This window comes from Empidonax traillii, unplaced genomic scaffold (genome assembly GCF_003031625.1).
Source record: "Empidonax traillii isolate 1590-97213 ecotype Southwest subspecies unplaced genomic scaffold, ASM303162v1 scaffold904:size330812, whole genome shotgun sequence".
Taxonomy (NCBI): domain Eukaryota; kingdom Metazoa; phylum Chordata; class Aves; order Passeriformes; family Tyrannidae; genus Empidonax; species Empidonax traillii.
This window is the reverse complement of record NW_020956097.1, coordinates 100,342-121,926: the sequence shown is the minus strand read 5'-3', so window position 1 is coordinate 121,926 and position 21,585 is coordinate 100,342. Positions and strand designations below refer to the sequence as shown.

Here is a 21,585-nt window from a genome sequence, read left to right as displayed (position 1 = left end):
TTCAGATGCCCAGGCATAGTCAGTAAACAGCATATTATTCTCTGAGCAAATGGGCAGAGTAGTAGACTAAATACTAATACTAAAAGTGTAAAATAAGTGGCACAGATACTATAAGAAAGCTGTAAGCCAAACACAGACAAAGTTCAGAATTTTTATACAGAGATATAAGATCTTGCAAAAATCAGCTTGAGCAATGTAACACAGGAACTGTTTGCACTTTCCTCCTCATCTAATGGACATTTGTGGTCTAGTATTAAAAGAAGTTAAAAGCAACTCAACCTCAGAAATAAGACTAAAACAAAAGCAGCTTGTTCCCCTAATATTCCTTTTCTGCCCTGGCAATCCTACACCATGAAAAACAAACCCCAAAGCAACCACCATCCCCACCCCCACAAAAAACACACAAACAGAAGAAAAACACACAGGCCTTTTACCAATCTGCACAACATAAAGAGAAAAAAAAAACCCTGGGGACAGAAGCAGAAAGCAATGGACTACAAAACATCACTCCCTGCCTCTGTCTTGTATGTTATCCCTATAGCAGTACCCAACTCACCTCCATCAGTAAGTTACACAAAAAGGTCACCCAGCTGAATTCATTCAGATACCAGCAGGGAAAGTTTTACTAAGGATTCGAATATACCAAAGAAACGCTGAGGCCTCCTCCCCACACCATGTGCTCGGTACACATCTCCACACTAAGAGACACCAGGAGCTGCAAGTGTGTCTCCACATGATGGGTCAAGTAAACAAGTGGTTTCCAGTTCGAATCAACCACTGTGGGTCATTCTTCATATTTAAAGATGGAAAGAACAAATTCTTCCTTACTCTGGAGTGTGCAAATTTTCTTCCTTTGAAATACATCAAACGACTCATATCTAGGTTTTACAGCATATACGAGCAGGAACAGAGCAGGAAGATTACATTTAAAAGGAACTTGACCATTCCACATTAACAAGAAAGGACAGTGCAGAAGACAAGCAGTTATGCTTACGTCATGTATCTGAATGAAAACAGCTCTTAGGAAAAAGAGGAAAGAAGGAAATTTTAATGATTATTAATTAAGAGAGTTCAGCACACATTTGACAGACTTGCACAAGCGTCCATGCCAGGGACCTGCAGGGACTGGCTGAGGAACAGAGATCAGAGCCAGGTACAGCCTGCAGTAACAGGCAGCAGCTGCAGAAGGCTGCATCAAACATTCAGTACATCTGCCTCTATCCACACGGGAGCCTCCTGTTCCAGATGGCAAACAGGTACTGAAGACTGGATGGCTTTTTCTCTGAAATCAGTTTAAAGAAAGGCAGAGAGCACAAACTGAATAGACAGTCAGCTGGTTTGAAAGAAGGACTGGCTTGGTGTCATCCCGATTATGCTAAGAGCCCCCAAAATACTGTCAGGAGGTTCCCAGAAGAAAAGCAGACAACATGCATATGCTATCCCTCCCTCAGGCCCAAACCCCCTCTGCCTCCAAATCTGTTCTGAAATACCGGTTGTAACTATTAAAACCAAAACATTTCAGAATAGATGTCAGACTAAAAGCAAAGATAAGTTTTCCAATATTTATGCTTTCATCCATAATTCCACAAAAAAATTAACGTAAGTGTGCTTTTGGGAGCAAATAACAGGAGAACTCAGCTTCTGCTTGTATTTTAACATTATTTAGGACAATTCCAGCAAACCCCTGTATGCCTCTAGGCAGCCTAACCCTTTGTTCGGCTTGCATCTGCCAATCCAAAACACTAAACTGATCCCTTCATTTTTCAAATGTCACCACCAAACCATCAGGATTGTTAAGACTGAGTTTATCTAGCAGTCAAGTCAACCAAAGGTCCAATTATTCCCTCAGTTACAGTCTAGTAAATCCAGTTAGTATAGCTGCACTACTTTGGATTTACACCAAAGCAATAGTACAGCGCAGTAGACTATAAAACTAAAAGCTACTAACTAAAAGACAATTTAAATTAACATTTTCTCTGCTTAAGTTTAAACATTTTCATTGGCTGGGATTTGTAAACACCAAGTCCCCACCAAGAAAAGTATCCCTATCAGTGAGACAAGCTAAGCTAAATTACTCATACTCCAACAATCCTATGTAACCACACATCCCCATGGAACATCTAACCTCTCTGTTTGACAGCCCAGTGTTGTATTCAGATATGGCACCATTTAATTATGAACTGGATTGCTAGAAGAGAATAGGACAGTTAACTTACTGCTGTTTAATGAGCACGCTCTTGTTAGTTGTGAATACATTCACTGTACTCATTAAATCAGGAGGCACTGGGGTTCTGAATACATCATTAAAAGGATCCAGGAATGCTGCTGCTTTGTTCAGCATGACTACATGCTCTGCTTGACAGTTAGAAAATGAGCAAGAAATGTAAGCCCCTTCCTGTTGGGCCAGCAGATCTAATTTTAAACTAGGACGAGGGAGAGAGAGTGGGAGATCTGCTTCTTCAGAGCTTCACTCATTTAGAACACAAATTTCTCTTCCTACTGCTGACTTGATGCAGTAACAAGTAACAGTACTGTAAGACAGCAATAAAAAGAAGTGCCAAGCTTGGGGGGGAGTAAGGGAGGGTACCTAAAAAAAGTTAAAAAATAAACAAACTCATAGCCCATTTTCAATACATTCAAGGAGCGGGAGTGTGCACTAATCTATCAGCCTGCCAATTAGCAAAATGAACCCTCATAAAACAAATACACACATACCCCTAACATGGCAGTTCCCACACTATTTACAATACACTGATCAAGGCTGAAGAGGGAGTGAAAACTGGCCAGTAGGCTCCTGTACATTCTCACAGAGGAGATTTAGAACATATGTTCAGTGAGAGGATGAGTTTTCTTCCATTACCAACAAAGATACACACCCACATGAAAACCTACATGTCTACAGCATTCTAGAGTTCCAGGGAAATTAATACATAACTGGCAACTGTTCAGCTCAAACCCACTGCATGGAAGCATTTTTTACCAAATGAAGTACGTGAACCAACATCACTGATGGCATCACTGGAGCTACAGAGAATCCTGGAAGATTTAACAAGCACAAGTGCTTTCTCTAGCACATCCTTGGGAGGGGAAAGTGGATTTCTGAAACAAGCCTTTTAACAAGCCTTTTAACAAGCCTTCCTTCTCCTCTCCTCCTACCTCATGCACAGAAAATTCATGGGGGGGAAGGGGGTGGAGCTGACCAGGACTTAATACTCTCAGTGAAAGACTGTGCAAGACTCAACCACTTTAATCCAAGCAATTATTTTTCAGTTAGAAAGTTGTTGATAGTGTAAGAAGCTACATAAATACTGGATTCTAGTCAAACAAAGACTGCCATCTATGAAAGCAAGCTTAATACCACAAGCACATTTACCCCAGTGTCTAAATGTGCTCCCATCATGCAGGCATGACAGCTCATCTCTTACCTGGGAAAAACATGTTCTAACCAGTCATGTTACCACATTAGGGCTTTATTTGCTCCAGGCTTCAGAGCTCATCAAGATCCCAATTTTCTCAGTTTTGCCAACAAAATAATCTTCAGGAAAAAAATCCTTCTGATTAAGCAGTCAGGCTTAATGCAACATGCCATGACTAATCCTCTTAAATTTTCTCTGGATCCCACACTGTAATCTTAGTAACACGGGAGAAACTGTTCTTTTCATAGGAGTTATGTGACTGTGTGGACTGTCACAATCTTACTCATTTAGCAACTGATTACTCAGTGCTACCAACCCGAGTTATCAACACCTGGGTTTCAGCACATGGTCCAGCTCACCTGGGGCACAAGCACACAGCAGTGCTCTCAAATGATCAGGTCTGAGCTGTAAGGCAGCAGTCACCCACATCAACCACCGAAGACTTCTGGGGTCACATCCCACTGCTCTCCACAGTGCAGTACACAGATGCACTTAGTTCTTTTATACCATATTGTGGAGCCTGAAGAACTACCTGGGTCTCCAAGGGTTTAAAGTATTAGAAAGTATTACATCATTACTAGAAGGTAGGAAGGTTGAAAGTTTGGGGATAGAGGGATCAAAAAGGGAATCACAGTCAGACTAGACCTAGAGATGTATCTCTCAGCAGGAATATGCTGGGGTCGGAGCATTTGATTAAAATTCCAGTTTAGTGACTTAATAAGAATAAAACCCCCCACCTATTAGGTCCCCAACAGTGTCAGATAAACAATGTAAAGAATGAGTATTCAGATTTTCTGACCAATCAGTGGTCTGTACCTATAATATCCAGAAAGGAACATGCACAGGGAAAATCCATGCAAAAGGCATGAGAGCCTCAATAAGAAATGTATGTTTGATTGTTTAATTGGGGTCCCATTCTCTTTAATCATTCTAAAAAGTTCTATATGAGAGAGCTGTCTGATTAGTGTTAGCAAGCTGAGAGATGGATATATAAAAATATAAACTTATCAAGTGTTGCATCTTCCTCCCTTTGTGCTTAACACAGGGCAACTCCTGCACAATCTCAGCTGGTTTAACTCAAAAAAAATCACCACGCACTTTAATGACAGAAAGGAAAAGATGAGGTGTAGGGAATTGTTTAAACATTTGTTGTTCTGCTTAGCAACAACACACTTACATGGCTAAAAAACCCACAACACAGGAGATAGAGAGGCATACTTGTTACCTATTATAAATAGTTTGCATTCTTCAGGTCCTTAGATACTTTTGGTCTGCCATTTAGTCAGACTTGCATCTTCCTGGTAGATACCTCCCTTCTGCATTTTGTACAACATGAAGCAAATCAGAAGTCCCCACAATACTAAGAAGCTTGTGGGTTTTATTTTAAGGATATTTAAACTGGTTAACTGTCTTTCAGTGGGGGCACAAATTACACATTCAAAACAAGACACACACTCTTCCTTTGTGTCATCACAGAAGAAAAAACATGTTTTTCTTTTTGCTATGTGCTGTATCACCGTAACATAATCAGGCATAATCAGCAAACTTTAATCTTGTTATTAATACCTCTTTGCTCTATGTATATTACATCTCCTCTTGTGTGTCATCAACAACATTCAAAATCTTTGCAGGAACAGCTTTGCATTAAATGCATAAACAAAAAGTAACACCACAAGGGCCCTGTCTGAAGAGTGGTGTTAATGAAAATAGAAAACAAAATGTGAATGGCAAAACACATGCCCTTCCAAACTTGAGTCCTCGCTAACCCCTCAAGTCCTCCTTGTCAAGCAAAGCAATTGTATTTGTTCTCACATGAACACACTTTTTGTTCTTGATTCAAATACTTCAGATTGATTTTTAATACACTGAAGTTAACACAGATATCTTGTCCAGCTACATGGCGGGGGGTGGGGGAGGGAGGGGAAAAAAAAAATCTGTTTGTTGCATGGAAAAACAATTTCTAAGACGTTTCTTTTTCCATGTATTCCACTGCACCATATGTGGGGGCTGGAAGAGAGCCTAAGAACATCTGTCACAGACTTTAAAACCCCTAATAATAGCACAGCTGGTGTCCCCAGCCTAATGGTCTCAGCACAGACTCATGTGACCACTCCTGACTCTGGCCCCCAACTCAGGCAAAGTGCAGAAACCTCAAAGGTTGGACACCATTCATTCTAAACTTGATTTGCATTTCACTAAAGAACAAACACAGAAAGCAAGTTGAAATCCTTGCATTTCAAGCCGTTCAACAGTCACTGAATCCATAGGATTCCCCTAGGATTTCCTCACGCTCCTTTCATTAAATTCCAATTTATCAGAGCACTCCTTATTCCATAAAATGAAGCTCCTCAAGCAAATAACTGCAAATCGCAGTGATCCGGGGTTAGACACATAAAATGTTTAAATGCACTTAATTATACTACAGAGGTGGTGTTTGGGTTCTTTTCTCCCACTAAACTCATGGACTACTTTAATTCCTGTCCATTTAGTTGACTTACAAACAGATATTTCTACCAGCTTTCCTTTAAACATGTTTAAAAGCACTGGGTTTTAGAGGAGAAAACCCATGTTTCAAAGAGAAAAAAAAAAAAAAGGCAGAAGAGCACGGAACTCAGGATGTGAAAATATGTATTAGCTCACACAAAGTCAGCATTGGGTATTAACAGGTATCTGTCCCACAGATGTTTTTGGGAAATGTCTGTGATTTCCCATGCCCAAAGGATGCAACTGTGTGAAGGCGGGAACAAAGCAAGCAATGTTTGCATGGGGGTGAGGTGCCTGAGACTTTCATTACGCTCCAGTCCACACTCTGTCCCCTTTACTGTTTCATCTGTAAAAAAAGGAGATGGCTTTCAGTAGCCAGTGGGCATAAGTTCACTTTATTATTTAATGTAACATGTGGAGGTGGGCCCATGAAAGCCATGTTTAGTCACTAGCAAAGCACAGAGGTGGCTATCAGAGCAAATTGCTGTATCCACGGTAACAACAGACTGAGCTCCAAATTCCAAGAACAACCCATTTAATTTGACTAATCTAAAATGCCAATGTGACACTAACATCCTCATCAGAAAACGTTTTCATTCTTACTTCTCGTGAGGGAGAGACAGGAGACAAACCCAAAAGCAGAGAAAGGCAATACTTTGTAAATTCCCACACTGTCCAACAATGTTGGCCCACTTTAAAATAAGAGACATTTAACAGATAATCGCTCTTAATTTGTACCACATCGCTGAACAACAAAGGAATAAAAGAAAATACAGAGCAAGTTACTTTTTAGTTTTGTATAAAAGCACCAAAGTCTGAGAAAGGAAAACACACTAGACCAAACCAGTTACAGTAATCAATTTGGCTGTGACAAACCTACTTACAGCCATGCATAAGTTATCTGCCTTACTCCTCCTACTAGCCCTCTATCTGATCCATAACTTCTCTCAGAGCTGTAAGATCAAGGCAAATTTTAAGTAGCATTTTTAAATCAAGTCTCATAATCAGGCTATTAAACTACACATATGCACTTATTTCTGACTTAACTATGAATAAATGTGTATTTTAAGAAACAAGGAAAATCGTCCCACCTTTTCAAACAAAATCTAAACATCAGCAAGAACTATATCAGAGGGGAAACAGAAACCTGCAGCAAAAGAGCCTCTATTGAAAGAAAAGATACAGCCGCAAACAACATCAGCTTGATGGTGAATTCTTAATTCTAAGAACTGTACAACACAACTACCTATAGAAAGCTGTATTAATGTGGGTGTACCATAGATTTCTGACCGAAAATAATGCAAACCCGCTTCATTCCCACCTTACACTGCAACTGGGGAGTTAACTGTGCGATGGCAGCAACAGCTGTGCCCCATGTGTTGACAGTGGCTGTAGCAAATATCTGGGCTGGCACCAGCAATGAATTACACTGCTTTTTAAAAATAAATTTGACATCAGACGCTCTAAAGAAGTCGACTGTTGCTGTGCTGTTGCTTGTGTAACAGATACAGTAACTACATATAAGACACATGACTCCCCTCAACTTGGCAGAAAAGGCTGCTGTTCACAAAACAAGCCTGATCTCTCAGGGGCACAAGCAATTTGCAAAGTTCTCCTGTGTTACTCAGCCCTTAGCTTCTGGCTTGGAGTGGGCACATAACTGCTGTTGTCTCCAGATTTTTCCTCCTCACTTGCTCGAGGCTCAAACTTCATTTCCCTTTATCTCTGGTGCTACAGGCTGCAGCTCCAAGCCCCAGGTGACAGAAAGCAGGTAAAGACAAGGAGTCCTTAGAAGTGGGTTGATACGTCCCATGCTTCAAAGAGAAAGACCCAAGCTGTCTTCACTATTTCATTTAATACAACCATATCTTCATAAATTTACAGGTGCTCAGCCTTACTCTGCTCATGAGATCAAGATGCTGATCAGGAAAAGGCCAGGAATCTTAACCTGCACGCTTTCTAGCCCATCTGCGTGCTACGTCCTTCCCCTTAGCAATCTGTAATTTATCCAGAAAACAGTTTTGTCTTCCTGAGTATTTAAACATGTGCCTTTATTAAGCAGCTGACCTGACAGAACCTGTATTTTTCTATTCAGGAAGCTGTGTAAGACAAATTGTGTGTAAGACAAATAAGGTTGTCAGAGGACAAAGAAACAATGCAAACGTATAACTGCAAAGTACAGTCACAGACAGACACAGTTACCACAACCTGCAATAATTCCTGCTTGGCCTGATTCCCTTCTCTCTGGAAATATGCCTCTGACAGTACTGCTGCACACAGTCTGTAGAAGATTGGGGGTGGATGGGGGAGCTGTTATAACATGATAAACTAATCACAGAGCTCATAAATAACATCAGATCTCAGGCACAAAAAGTTATTAAGTAGACTAGAGGCCTTCCAAACCACAACACAGCTTGGTTAATGAGACAGTCCCCTACTTTACACACCCTTAATGTTCAGAGTTACAGTTTGATTTATGCCAGTTAGCATTTATATAAAGAGGTGATAGGCTCCAGTGAAAGTGATTTAGCTAAACTTAGCTCAAAGAGTAACAAACCCTTGAAGCGCATAACATGTAATAATTACATATATCACTATCTCTAATTCTTGTAATATCTCCATCTTAAATAAGTATCAAAGAAGAGTTAACAAAAGTGGATAGCACACTCACATTAGTGCAACTTTGTACTGAGTTGGGCATACGCCCTATACAAGAAGCAAAACTTGGACAAAATACCCAAGACGACACCACTATGCTCAGCTGCAGTTACCAGCACTGAGCTGAAACAGGTTAACAGACTAAATCTGCCCTCTTGTTTACAACACCTCCCAAGCAAACTCCTCCATTTGCAAACCCACCCTTCTAGGTGCAAATGGTAACTAGTCCAAGTTCAGTGTCAGTGTCGCCAAGTGATACATTTTTGCTCCTTTCCTACCTTCATCTGGTCTAAGTTGCACATGTACTTTACCACAAAGTATCTTACCCCGGGGCACAATGAAAAAAGGGAAGCATCAGCGCTTAAGTGTTAAAAGAGCCACTTGCAAGTGCAGAAGACAGTTATTTCATGCTTTGTGATCATTTGCAAGTATGCAATTCCAAAAGGTCCAAACAGGGTAAAGCAAACATACACTGGGCAGACATCAGTGAGCTCTCTTAACCTGAAGGTCATATTGTCAGCACTACAAATGTGGAAGCAGCTGCTGACATTTTGACACAGTCCCTATATTGCAGAGTACAAGATCCAAGAGACTGTACTTCAAAGACACATTTGAGGTGTCAAAGATTCCAGACCCTGTCAAGGATTCCAGGCTCTTCTACCTCCACAGCTGACATAATGTACATACCACCAGGTTGTGCTACTGTATCCAACAGCAGTGGATTTAGGCTTTTTTTGTTCTGTTTTTAATTGAAAAGTAAGAAACTCAGAGGTCAATAGAGGCTCCCAAGACACAATACTGGCCATTTTGGACCAAACATCATGTCTTGTAATGTAGTAGATCCTTCAAAATTCTACTCCCTCACCCTCAAAACACACCCGACCACCCAATCACTGTATTCCTTTCTCCTTCTCCACCTTTTTCTCTTCAGGCAGGCTAAGGGGGATCTTGGCACAAAAAAGCACCATGTTTAACCCTTGGGACTCTACTGTAAATACCAAACTATGCTAAATCTACACTCATTGTCTTGTCTCCTGCAATTCTTTCCCCCAAAAAAAGCAAAGATAACCCTCAAGATACGAAAAGTAAGGAACCAACCAACCCCTTAAAAATCAATATTCCACATCTTCGTGGTTTGGACTTCAATCAAGGAACCATTCCTGAGTTACAAGGCTATATTCTGCTTCTCATAATTGATAGGCTTTTACATCTGCAAATATCATTCCAACTTCTATTAAAATCTATTCTCCAAAATCTTACTGAATCCTCTAGTTCAGAAATATCCATTTTTAGGTCAGTTTTAACAGGTACTTCATGAAGTGTTTGTTAGACGTGCAAAACAGTTAGGTGGCATAACTTCTTTTGGCCACCACAGCATTTTCCTGGTAAGTTTTGTGAAAAAAATATTTAGAAAAGAAATCTAGAAACTAATTATTTGGGTTTTCTTTAATAGCTAAATCCTAACTAAGAACTCACATGCATTTTATCATTTCCATTTAATCTTGTTTGCTAATTTTTCTCTTTCGAATTCTCTTGATACCAAGAACTTTATAAAGCATTAACTTAAAGCTTGAAGGGAAAAAAAAAAAAGAAAGAAAAAGGAAAAATTCCTCTCTTGGAGCTCTTAACTGTGGAATAAAGGAAACTCTGTAATACTTGATATACAACACAAAGTCAAAGAAAAAGAATGCTTAAAAAACCCAACAAAACAAACAAACAAAAAAACACAAAAACCAAACCCAAAAAACGGGGAGACAAAAGATTTGCCAAAATGTCAGAATTCATAAAAGATGCTTGCAAATGTCTTCAGTGCCCTTAAAGAAAAAAAAATGCTTTATTATACTGAAATCCAAAAATCCTTTCACTTTTCTGGTGGTTAACTGAAAATAACATTGAACAATACGTTGTCCAAAACAGTCCCTCCCAAAGTCCATTCTTTATCTTCACATATACCGAGTTACAAGTTGGCACACAGCTGTATATGTTTTCTATCACAAAACAAACAGTAGTTTCCAGTTAGAAATCAGGACAATCAGGAACCACCAGTTCCCATTCAGAAGAGAATTTAATTACCTGTTGTAGGATTCACATCAGAGCTAGAGGCCCTGTTCATGCTTTCCTGACATCTTAATAAGTATTTTATCGCTGTTCAGTCATAAGGATTTGCTAATTAAGAAAAACACCCCCAAAACTTGCATTGCCAACATTATAATTGCAGGTTGCTTACCTTCTCCAGGAAGGATCTGAGGAACAAAGAAGAGAACACAGAAGTACATCTGCTACAACAAGTCATGTTACAAACTGATCATTTTCCTGACTGTGCAGCCCCTCCTATTTCCTCTTACTCATTTCTTCTGCTACAACATTATATCATATCTTTATCTCCAAGTTATTCCAGCTGGTCATAGGATCAAAACAATAGGCTTGCTCCTAGGTGCATTTAGGAATTTCCTCTCAGCCTTCTTGACAAGGTAATTAGTGCTAATTTACCAGATAACAGAAACAATCCTCCCCATGCAATTCTGCTAATCAAGATTACTAAAATGACGTTGGCAGCTTTCTTGTATTTAAAAACATACAAATAAAAAATACCCAAAACAAAACAAAAAAGACTCCAACAAACCACAAAACAAAAACTCCCACATAACTAACAAATCATACAATTTCGATAACATTAACTGTTATTTTTACAGACACCTATATAACCCAGTGCACGTATGTTAAATACAAGGTGTGGTATATACACTAAAGCAAAATTAAACACCAATTGGCCTTGCCTGCGTATTCCTGCATTGCCTTTGTGCCATTTCCACTCTTCATCTAACTCCCTGACAAAGACAAACTAGTAAAAAACTAAACTCAAAGAAACAAAACAAGTTTTTCAAACCATGTTTGCCTCCCTGGCTTATTTCCCAGTGGTTAAGTCAGTATGAAAGATCTGTGGACAAAGCAGTACAACACACAGCTAGTGACAAGGCAGGACTATTCCCACCAGAGATGGCAAACTGTGAGACCAGGTTAATCTGCCTGTAAAATCAGAGCCTTCAGGCACACACTTTCCCAACCACCTCCAGCTAATATTAGTGTAGGCTGTCCTGAGAACACACTCTCACCCTACTGCACACTTACACTGAAGCCACATATCCCTGTCACTTCTTTTTCCTCCCAGAGACACTGGTTCTTCTACCACTCCACCTCAATGTGATCAGGAATGCAACCTGATTGGAAAGGTTAAGCCATGGGGATGGCGGAGTAAAACCACTAAACCAAGGCACTGTGTTGGTTTCAGCTGTGAGGATTTTCAAATATTGGTGTTGTAATGCTATCTTTTCAAGCTTCACTGCCATGAGAACAGCAATCTCTGGTGGGTCTCAAACCACCAATACTTCCACTAACTGGTGTGTGTGTGTGCGCTTAATCGTGACACCAGAGGGGTGAGGGAAACACTAGGTGAGTGCACAGGGCCAGAATTTACAGATCCTACACAAGGACTAACGCAAGACTGAACAGCAAAGGCCTTCTCTGCAGTTACAGAGAGATGAGGTTTGTTTGCCCAGACCAATTCAATAGCTGTAGGAAGCTGACTGACAACAGAAAAGCCAAGAAACAGTTTTGTTCTTGCTCAATTCATGCCTGCCAGAAGAGCAGCACTGTGCTAGATTTACAAATCCAAGAAATAATCCATTTAGTCTGTAATAATCCATTATTAGTTGGTTGAAAGGAAGAAAGGTCAGCTTTGATCCACAAAAGACTTACCTAATTTTTTTTTTCTGTTTTTTTTTTTTTTTTTTTTTAAAGACAGAAATACCCCCAGGAACAAACCAGAAAAGATTCCTGTCCTTTTTTTCAAGACAAAAATCATATTTCCCTCCTCTCTTTCCTGTTATTCAGTATAATAGTACAGAGGGACACCAATAAGAAAACCTTCCATTTTTTTCCTTTATGTCAACATACAGCAGGTGTCCTCTGAAAGTTGATAAATAGTACAAAAGGGTGCAGTGTTTACTCTTGGAGGGCGGATGTTACTAAGTTAGGCTCAAGAAACCGAGACTCTGACTTATCTTGAACATTCACCAGCGAGCAAAGCGAGATGACTGTGTGTCTTGGAAGTGCTCTGTTCCCAGCCTGTGAAATCCCTGACTCCACTTTTGAATGCTGATCTTCTTCAAAGCAATGCTTTAGGATTAGATTAATAGTCTATCAGTTTTACTGAAGGTAAAAAGAACATAAATACCACTAAAGTGGCGATTGCAATAGTAGCACTGTCTTATCCTGCACAACCCTTCTGCCAGACGTGTATTTAAAATTTCTGTAAAATGCATACAAATTACTTGACCAAGTCATAACTCTTCAGGGAAAGGAGTCTTCTGGCCCACCTGGAGTTTTCCTTTTCTAAGAGGACTAACAATGTACACTAACAACCTTAGTCATGTAGGGGGAAAAGGTGCAGGTGTAGCACACGTGTCTACTGAGGTGGTTACCTATTTCACATACCCCGTCAGGTTCTAAATAGCTACAGAGTGTGCCAATCCATTGATCTCAAGAGAGTGACAGTCTTTTAAGAGAGACTCACAAGAACTGGATTTATTCTAGTACTGGCACCAATTCCAGAATTACCTCAGTCAAATGTTTTGATCTTGCTGCCCCCCTTCACCCATTGCAAAGTAACAGAAGACTGATTTTTGTGACCCGTGAATGCTCAAACAAACTCAGTTCATTAGAAGTTCATATTGAATGTTTTGCAGCTTTTGCAATGCAAAAGGGCAAAGTATTTAGGAAAGTTGCATTTGCCTGAGGTACAACAGTTCCCAAATGAAATCTCATTTAGTAGGTAAAAGCAGTACAAGTGAATGTCATGGAGAGATCAATGTCCTCTGCAGAAAAAGTGATAGCATGACAAACAACCAATAGCATGACAATAGAGAGCTCTTTGGACTTTGGGACAAAGTACTCTGCCAGAAAAGTGCAATATTTAACCTTTCTCAGATTTTTCATTCTAAAAGCTTTTGATGTCTTGCCAAAATACAGCTTTCAAGAAAGCTATTGCCGAGTAAAATTCTAGTAAACAAATATACAAGTAATCAAAGGTTATAAACATTTCAGACAATCTGAAAAAGCACTTTCAATTGAGATTGCCTTATATTCGAAATCTGTGGCTCTCAGGTCAGTCACAAATCACTGGGTTAAGCTGTAGCATGCTCATTTACCACCCGACTCTCAGGAAATCCAGCCATAAAGGTCTGATCTTGCTATGACCTTCACACATGCAGGTTTGCATAATTCATTACAGGACCAAAGGCTCCAAGAAGGTAATGTTTTTGGTAAACACCCCCTCCATAAATTTCTCGAAGTGATCATTGCTGCAGTATTGCCCAAATACAGCAGAAGCCTACCATTCCTTTCTGAAGGCAGTACAGTTTGTGACTACAGAAGATCTATCATAAGAAATCATGTTACCAGAAAGACTGATTTGCTCCTCAACACTTTACATCAAGAATGCTTAATACCTCCTCAGAAACAGCCAGTATGATCAGACGTGGCTGCGAAGAAATTTTGTTTAAGACAGGTTTAAAGGACAGTCTAAGGACATTATTCCAATGTCTTCCAGTTCTGATAATTTTACAGGTATCAGTGGGGAATAGGTTTGCACAGATTTGAACTGCAAGGTTTCTGCTTACTGCAGAGGAGTGGCTGGTGCTTCCTTGCAAAGCATGCAAATGTGCAGCATCTGATAGTGAAACTAGGCTTTCTGGGACAGAAATTTTGTTAGTAACAAAAACTCCACTTCAGTAAACAATTAAGAGGACAGTAAGTGTAAAAGTCTTTATTTCCCACAAGCAGCGGATATAGGTGTGACTTCTAAAAAAACCTCTCTTGAAACAAAATTGCATTTCAGTGTTCTTTAGGACACGAAGTTATGGCTGCTGTCAGACCTTAATTCATGCAGGGTCCTGATCTGCAGGAAATTAGAGTCAAATACGACATTAGCAGCACCTACCATTCAAAGGATGAAATTTAGAATTCATGTCGACATATAATACAAAAGTGCACTGATTGATTCCACTCCACAGCAATCAACTAAGGTCTCCAAAGAGGCGCATGTAACTAATTCAACGTATCCAGTTTTCATTCTTCCCTTCTAGACTATAAATGTTTCCACTGCATGAGTATTTTCCTAACCTTTGGTTTCTATTAAAAGATGGGACAACACAGCATTATTTTAAACTTCATTGAAAACTAATGATAAGCAGTTTTTCCGTGTTTTGTTTGAAGCATTGGAATTATTACGTAGCGGAGCAGGGGGGTCATACATTTTTTCCTTTAACTGGGAAACTGAATGAGAGAGGTGACCCCTCCCCCTCTACTTGGCACTTGTGAGGCCACACCTTGGGTTCTGTGTCCAGTTCTGGGCTCTCCAGTACAGGAGAAAGATGGACATACCGGAGAGAGTACAGTGAATGGCTATTTACACAAAGAAGGGAGACCAGAGCATTTCTCTTATGAGGAGAGGCTGAGAGAGCTAGGACTGATCAGCTGGAGATGAGAAGGATCGGGGATATCTCATCGGTGTGCACAAATACCTGCAGAGAGGGTGCACAGAGGACAGAGCCAGGCTCTTTTCAGTGATGGCCAGTGACAGGATCAGAGGAGATAGGTGCAACCTGAAACCCAGGCAGTTCCCTCTGAACATCCAGAAACACCTTTAATCTGTGAGGGTGACCAGGCACTGGTAGAAGTTGCCCAGAGAAGCAGTGAAGTTTCCACCTTTGGAGATATTCAGAAGCTGCTGGGACACAGACATGTGCAGTCTGCAGTGTGCTCTAGGATGACCCTCCTTCAGCAGGGAGGTTGGACCCGATTACCTCCAGAAATCCCTTCCCACCTTCACCATGCTTTGATCCACCAAACACAAAGTGGCACCCTTCCTACAGAGCTCATACCTTCATATGGGATCATGAATTCTACTTCATTCTTTTACAACACATTGCCTGCAAAATTCAAAAAATACAAACTTGTAATCACTTTGTATTTCCGGTTTTTGCATTTTTGCTCTATACTAATAATTTTCATCCTGGCATTCACTGATTTCCTTAAGGGGTCTACAAAACAGAAGCAAGGAAAGATCCTTTACCTGTTTTAATACACATTAAAACTTCTAGGAATTTTTAGGTCCCCCTGCAAAGTTACAAGAGATTCATAAATCAAAAGCAGTAGAGAAAAACAAATGTATATTTATTAAGACTTAAAACCTCTCGCTTCTACTTTTCAAAGCCTTCAGAACGCATCATATAAGAGAAGTTAAAAAAAATGATTAAAAAGTATGAGCTATTTTCATACGATTATTTTACTAGAAGAGCAACATTTAATGAAAAACACCTGGATAATTTGTCCCCAGAGTGACTATAAGCACACACAGAAGAAGTGCATAGTTTTGGCTGGTCTTACAGTCTACGAAGAAAAACATTTACCTGTTGATGTTACAAATTGCAAAGAGAAAAAAAGCTATCCTGATTTTGTACGAGTTTTAAAAAGGGAAAGCTATTGCAAAATATATAATATAGACTATGCAGATAAATATAAATAAATATTTTAGATTATAAAACTAAAATCATACTGGTTTACATATTAAGCTTTGAGGATTGTGTTATTCAAAATAAAGACTTCAATTTGTGGGCATCTTGCTCAGGTAAAGAACACTCAGAAATGCAAACTGAACCAAAAGTTACCAAACTGAAAATATCCAAATTTATTCTTACGGATATTCTCGTTTGCTATCATAAAGGACAATGTCTGTGTACAGCCTAAGAACAGCAATTACTCAGTATTTCTCTCTTCTGGTCACACAGGTGCTGGAAGTCCAGGACACACCACAAGCACATAAATATGCAGTAGGTTATTGTCTCAGCATCAGCATCTCATCTACCAACACACAACCAGTGTTGGTTATATTGGAGCTTGGATTGCAGCAGTTTCAAATTCAGCTTATGTTCACTGTAGACTTTCTCTCCTGACACCAAAGTCTCATCCACTTACTACTATTACTTCCTCTGCCTCACTGCTAACAGCTGCTCAGCTGCCCAGAGAACAGACAATCTGATTGAAAATTAACCTTAAAAGTCTGAGTCAAGGACTCAGTTCCCAGCACCTGGGAAGGGGATAAAATAGAAGGGGATATAAGAGGGAATCCGTTGCCATCGGAAAAATTGTTCTGCTGGGCAGCAACATGGTCTAATGTTTAAAAAAGCCAATAATGAAACTTTGCAAGAACTTCTAAACCAAGCTCTTCTCACATTTCCTTCCTTCTTTCTTGTCCTCTGACTGCTGCAATGTTCTGAACTTCTGCTATAAATGCAAGTCAAAAACAGCAGGGCTCTAACATATTAATCGGAATAGTTAACAAAAATGCACCCAAGGAAATACAACAGCTGGAGAACAGCAGTGTCATTTGGGTTTTCAGCATCTAATAGATAGCAAGGTTAAACAATCCCATCCAGAGGAGCTGTAGGATAAGGCAAAGAATTGACTCCAGTACAGCCACACACCGATTTAACTAAAGCAAGTCTGCCAACATAATTGAATCTAAGAATTATCTCAGAGCTAATCTGTTTGTGCTATCAATAAGCCTCTTAGCTGGTCAACCATAAGCAGGATGACTATATAGCATGACTTTTTGCACCATAATCAATAGACTCCAATAAAAACAGAAATATTGATGAATCAAAGTTCAAATAAAGGGCAGTTTTAGACAAAGAATAGTAGCAGTGAACTCCCAAAATTTATTTAGGAGACATCACATTACTCACTACAAAGTAAAATAAGTGCTTGTAAACTTGCAGCTATCTCAGTCAAACCACAGAGTAAGCAGGAAGGCTTTGACTCAGACACCAACTGGTATCTTGGAAGGCCTATGTTAACAGGAAGTTCATTCTCAAGATTTTTATCTCTCCAAGTAGCACTGATCCCACAACTGAATCCACGAAATTGAACCCTCCATACTGGTGCAGCATTCCAAGGTGGCAAGGGCATTGCTCAAGTAGTTTTAATGATACAAAAAGTGACCAGAGAAACATACCTTGACAGCCCAGGCCTTGCAGATCACAGAGCAGTTTTACAGTTCCAGCATTACACAGCTTCGTACATTAACTGAGCTGCCTACAACTGACATGCAATCGCTGGCATTCAGTGACTAGAAAACTAGAAAGCAGTTCTACTTACTATGTTTTTACAGTAACTCTGAAAGCCACTTGGTGTGCAGTCACTACTGGAATCTGCCAGTTCATAGCCCCTTATGCAGCACATAAGTGACAATCTCATTCCCACCAGAAACAGGAACAACATGACCCCCACATGGGAAGATGTCAGTATGCCTTTGGTCACTTTACATGCAATTCAAGTGTATTTACTCTTTAACCTTGATCTTGGTGGCAACACCAAGCTTCCTTCAGAGACAGAGCTGCCACGCACATCTGGAGAAAAGGAATAGTTCAAAATGAAAACAGATCTAATTAAAACAGCCTGCCTATCAACAACATTTCTCTGACCAACAGGCTAAAACGCACCTGCTAATTCCATATTATAGCTATCAGGACTTCCGATAGCTACAGACCAGTCATACCAGTCTGTCTGTTCTTGCAGTAATAAGGAAGTACTGTGAAATAAGCACTCCGTGAAACCAAACAGGAGTTTTGTAAGAGTTAAAATGGGGTTATTCAAAAATACACCGATTAAGTGCCCGGCCTAATAATGGAGACCTGTTAGAGGAGGTACTCATTTTTCCTAAGGCATAGGGAAAGATATCATTTCAAAATTGTAAACAAAGAACACACAATTTTCTGCAAACTAATAAGAAACACTCCACCAACTTTGACTTGAATATCACTAAAAAAGCACTACATGCAGACAACTCAAAACAAATTATGTCCCACAGATGCTACTTCTGTTTCTAGCAGAAGGAGTACTAAACCACCCCTGTTCTGGAAATTGAGAAAATATTAAGGATCAAGGAAAGAAATATATTTCAAACAAATACAACTCATACACTGCTCACCCCCTTAATTATCTCTCCTCTCCCAAGGAAAATTTTAAGCGACATAGGACATTGTTACAAAGAAAAACATGCACAGCTTTTAGAAAGCAGCTTTCAGCAGATGCTGCCTCAATAGCACTCCTTCTGAGAATTCTTTCTACTGAGATATTTGGGAAAAAAAAATAAGTTTCTTGCAGTCTTTCACAGCAGATACAGTGGGAACTTTTAGCATTTTTCCTTTTCAGCATTATAACGACAACAGTAAGAAACAATAGTATTGATCAAGCACACATATATAGCAAAAATATTTAACCTGAACTAATTTCTGCGATACTAATCTCATTATTCTATCCCAAAGTAGATTGGCTAGAGTATAAATAAAATCCTTAGAGCGCATGGAAAGATTAGGATCAAATTACTTCTACAAAAGCAGCTGGTAATCTGTTACAGGAGACAGAATGTGTGAAGCATCAAGGAGCTCAGGCATGAGCTGCAGCAGAGAGGAACAAGAGGAGTTCCCAACACTTCCAGGTAAATCTTTCCAATCTGATCTTACTCTCTGGTACATGCAAGTTCACTTACTCTCACCAACTCTCACCTGTGTTCAACAAACTGACAGAGTGCCAAGGTAAAGTCCATAAATACACATGGTAAAACTTGCACGTGACATGCTGGTACTGCTTCATTAGTCAGGACTTGGATTAAACTAGTCAGAGCTCAGAGGCAGCAGCAACAACTTGATACTGCACTGAGATTTTATGCATACACGAATCAAACATGGAATAGCACATGTATAAATGTATGTGCCTAATCATATTAATGCTTCTTCAGCATACTGGTGTGCTACCCAGTGCTCTAGAACAGGCACCAAGTTCTCTCAGGAACTTTTTGTTCATAACTGAACAAAAGATGAATTGAATGGAAGATTTTTGTCTGGTTAGGTGTTTTTTTTTGTTTTGTTTTTTTTTTTTGCACTAGATCCAGACAGATCCTACTTCTTTCCACTACTGTCATCCATCATGCAGTTAAATCCGCTGGCAAGTGGGAGTTCATTCATGCAACTGACAGAAACTTTTGCTTTACTTCAAAGAAATTTAAGTTCTATCCACTTTATCTATTCATACAGCCATCTGGTCCTTCACTCACTAACATTAAAAGCTGAAAGCTCTTGCCTTCCATCAGCATTTTTACCATTCTGGTTTTCCTCCCTTATAATGATGCTCATTGTAAAAACAGAGAAGTAACCTATAATCATGGCTTAATATAATTTTCTTATTGTCATCACAGGTTGCTCTGGCTCAGTTAAAACTGGTTACAGTGACTCAGAGAAAGCACAGCTTTGTGAATATGGTCCCTGGGCTTGGAGACAACACTCCCTCCTCCAGGCTTCTTATGGTAACTCCGAAAGAGCCCTAATGTTTAAACACGGATCAGTTCCAGCAGGGGCAAAAGCCAAAGCAATGCTTACAGTACATGCAACTGTGTAACACACAGCAGTAAAACACGCACATATGGCAAACTGGTCATCCTAACTGTTGTTTGTTTTTGTTTTGTTGGGTTTGTTTTGGGTTTTGTTTTGGGTTTTTTTTGTTTGTTTTTTTTTTTTGCTGTTGCTTTCCTGATTGCAAAAACCATTACACCCACGATTTAATCTCACAGGACTGAAAGGTTCAAATAAGGTTACAGATTGCAAGGCAGAAAAAAGTGTCCACACGGAGACTTTCTCCCAAAGTCAGAGAGAGGGGAGAACATGAAGCCTGGGTTCTCACCCTTTAACAAATGTTCTTTTTTTTGGACATTTCCTACTATTCCCTAATTTTACCTGAAAATAAGCTCATCTAAAAATGAAGGTTCAAAATCGTCAGCTGCAAACCAAAGCAGACAGTAAGATCTCAAACTTGCTAACAGCTACAATGGAATATTTTAGTCATTTTAATAGTGGAATACTGCCAAAAGCTATCCATAATCGCCAGCGCTGAAGAAACCGAGTCAGTATTTACAGGTCCCCCCGCGATGGCTAGGAAAGCTAGCTCTGCACACGGGGGTCCTTCTAAGTGACAACAGCAGCAGTTTACCTGCAAATAATTCAGAGGCACAATTTTGAAGCGATCCTTGACCTTCGGTACACAATTACACCCATCTGTCTCTTTCCTTCGAGGGGGCGGAAGGGGACAAAAAGAGCGCAGGCAGCAGAGACCGGCGCAGCGCCCGCCCCCGAGCCAGCCGGCTGTGAAGGTCGAGGGGCCCGAGGAGGAGGAGCGGCTGCACCTTGCTCACCCACTCGTTTCGCTGCCCGGCGAACGCCGCAGGCCTCTCCCCGCGCACCGCGGCCGCCGGAGCCCCCGCCGCCCCCCGCACCGCTCGCCCACCTGGGGGCGAGCGGGGGCAGAGGCGGCCGCGCCGGTTCCCGCGGAGCATCCCTGCCCGCGCCGCGCCCGCCCCGCATCGTTCCCGCCGCCCCCGCCGCGCACTCACCCCGCTCCGGGCCCCCCGGGCGGCGGGGCGCGGGCGGCGGCGCCCCCGCGGGCCGGGGGAGCCGCGCTGCCGGCGGCGGCCACCTCCGGGCTGCTTCCCCCCTTACGGCTCGCCCCCGGCCCGCGCCGCTGAGAGGCCGCGGCGTGCGGAGCGGGCAGAGCGCAGGGGCTGCAGTGGCTGGCCGGCTGCTGCTGCTGCTTCTCCCTCCTCCTGCCGGCGCCTCATGTGCCCTCCTCCCGGGGCTCTCCGGCCGGGCCGCTGCCGCTCCAGCTCCCCGCTCTCCGGCGGCGCCCGGGGACCGCTGCGGAGCCCTCCCGCCGGGCGGCAGCACACGTGGGGCGGCTGCGGCCGCTTCTTCTCCGCCTTTGCCGGCCGCGGGGCTGCTCGGGCCGCGCAGCCTCCTCCGGAGGCGGGGCGGCTCGAACACCTCGGGGGCTGCGGCGCCGCCCGCCGCCGGCGGGGCAGCAGGAAGGGGCGGGAGGCAGGGAATGCCGCCGGCGGCCACCTCGGCGGCCGCTGGCTCGG

The 21,585-nt window shown here is 41.4% G+C and overlaps 1 protein-coding gene across 1 annotated transcript in view; it reads right to left on the bottom strand.

Annotated features, from left to right (window-relative positions):
• TRAK1 (trafficking kinesin protein 1) overlaps window positions 1-21,106 on the bottom strand; it is a 128,882-nt gene extending 107,776 nt beyond the window's left edge. Inside the window, exon 1 of the mRNA XM_027902738.1 lies at window positions 21,061-21,106. The gene's annotated coding sequence lies outside the window, so the exon portion shown is untranslated. The remainder of the gene's footprint in view (window positions 1-21,060) is intronic.
• Window positions 21,107-21,585: the final 479 nt, after the last annotated feature.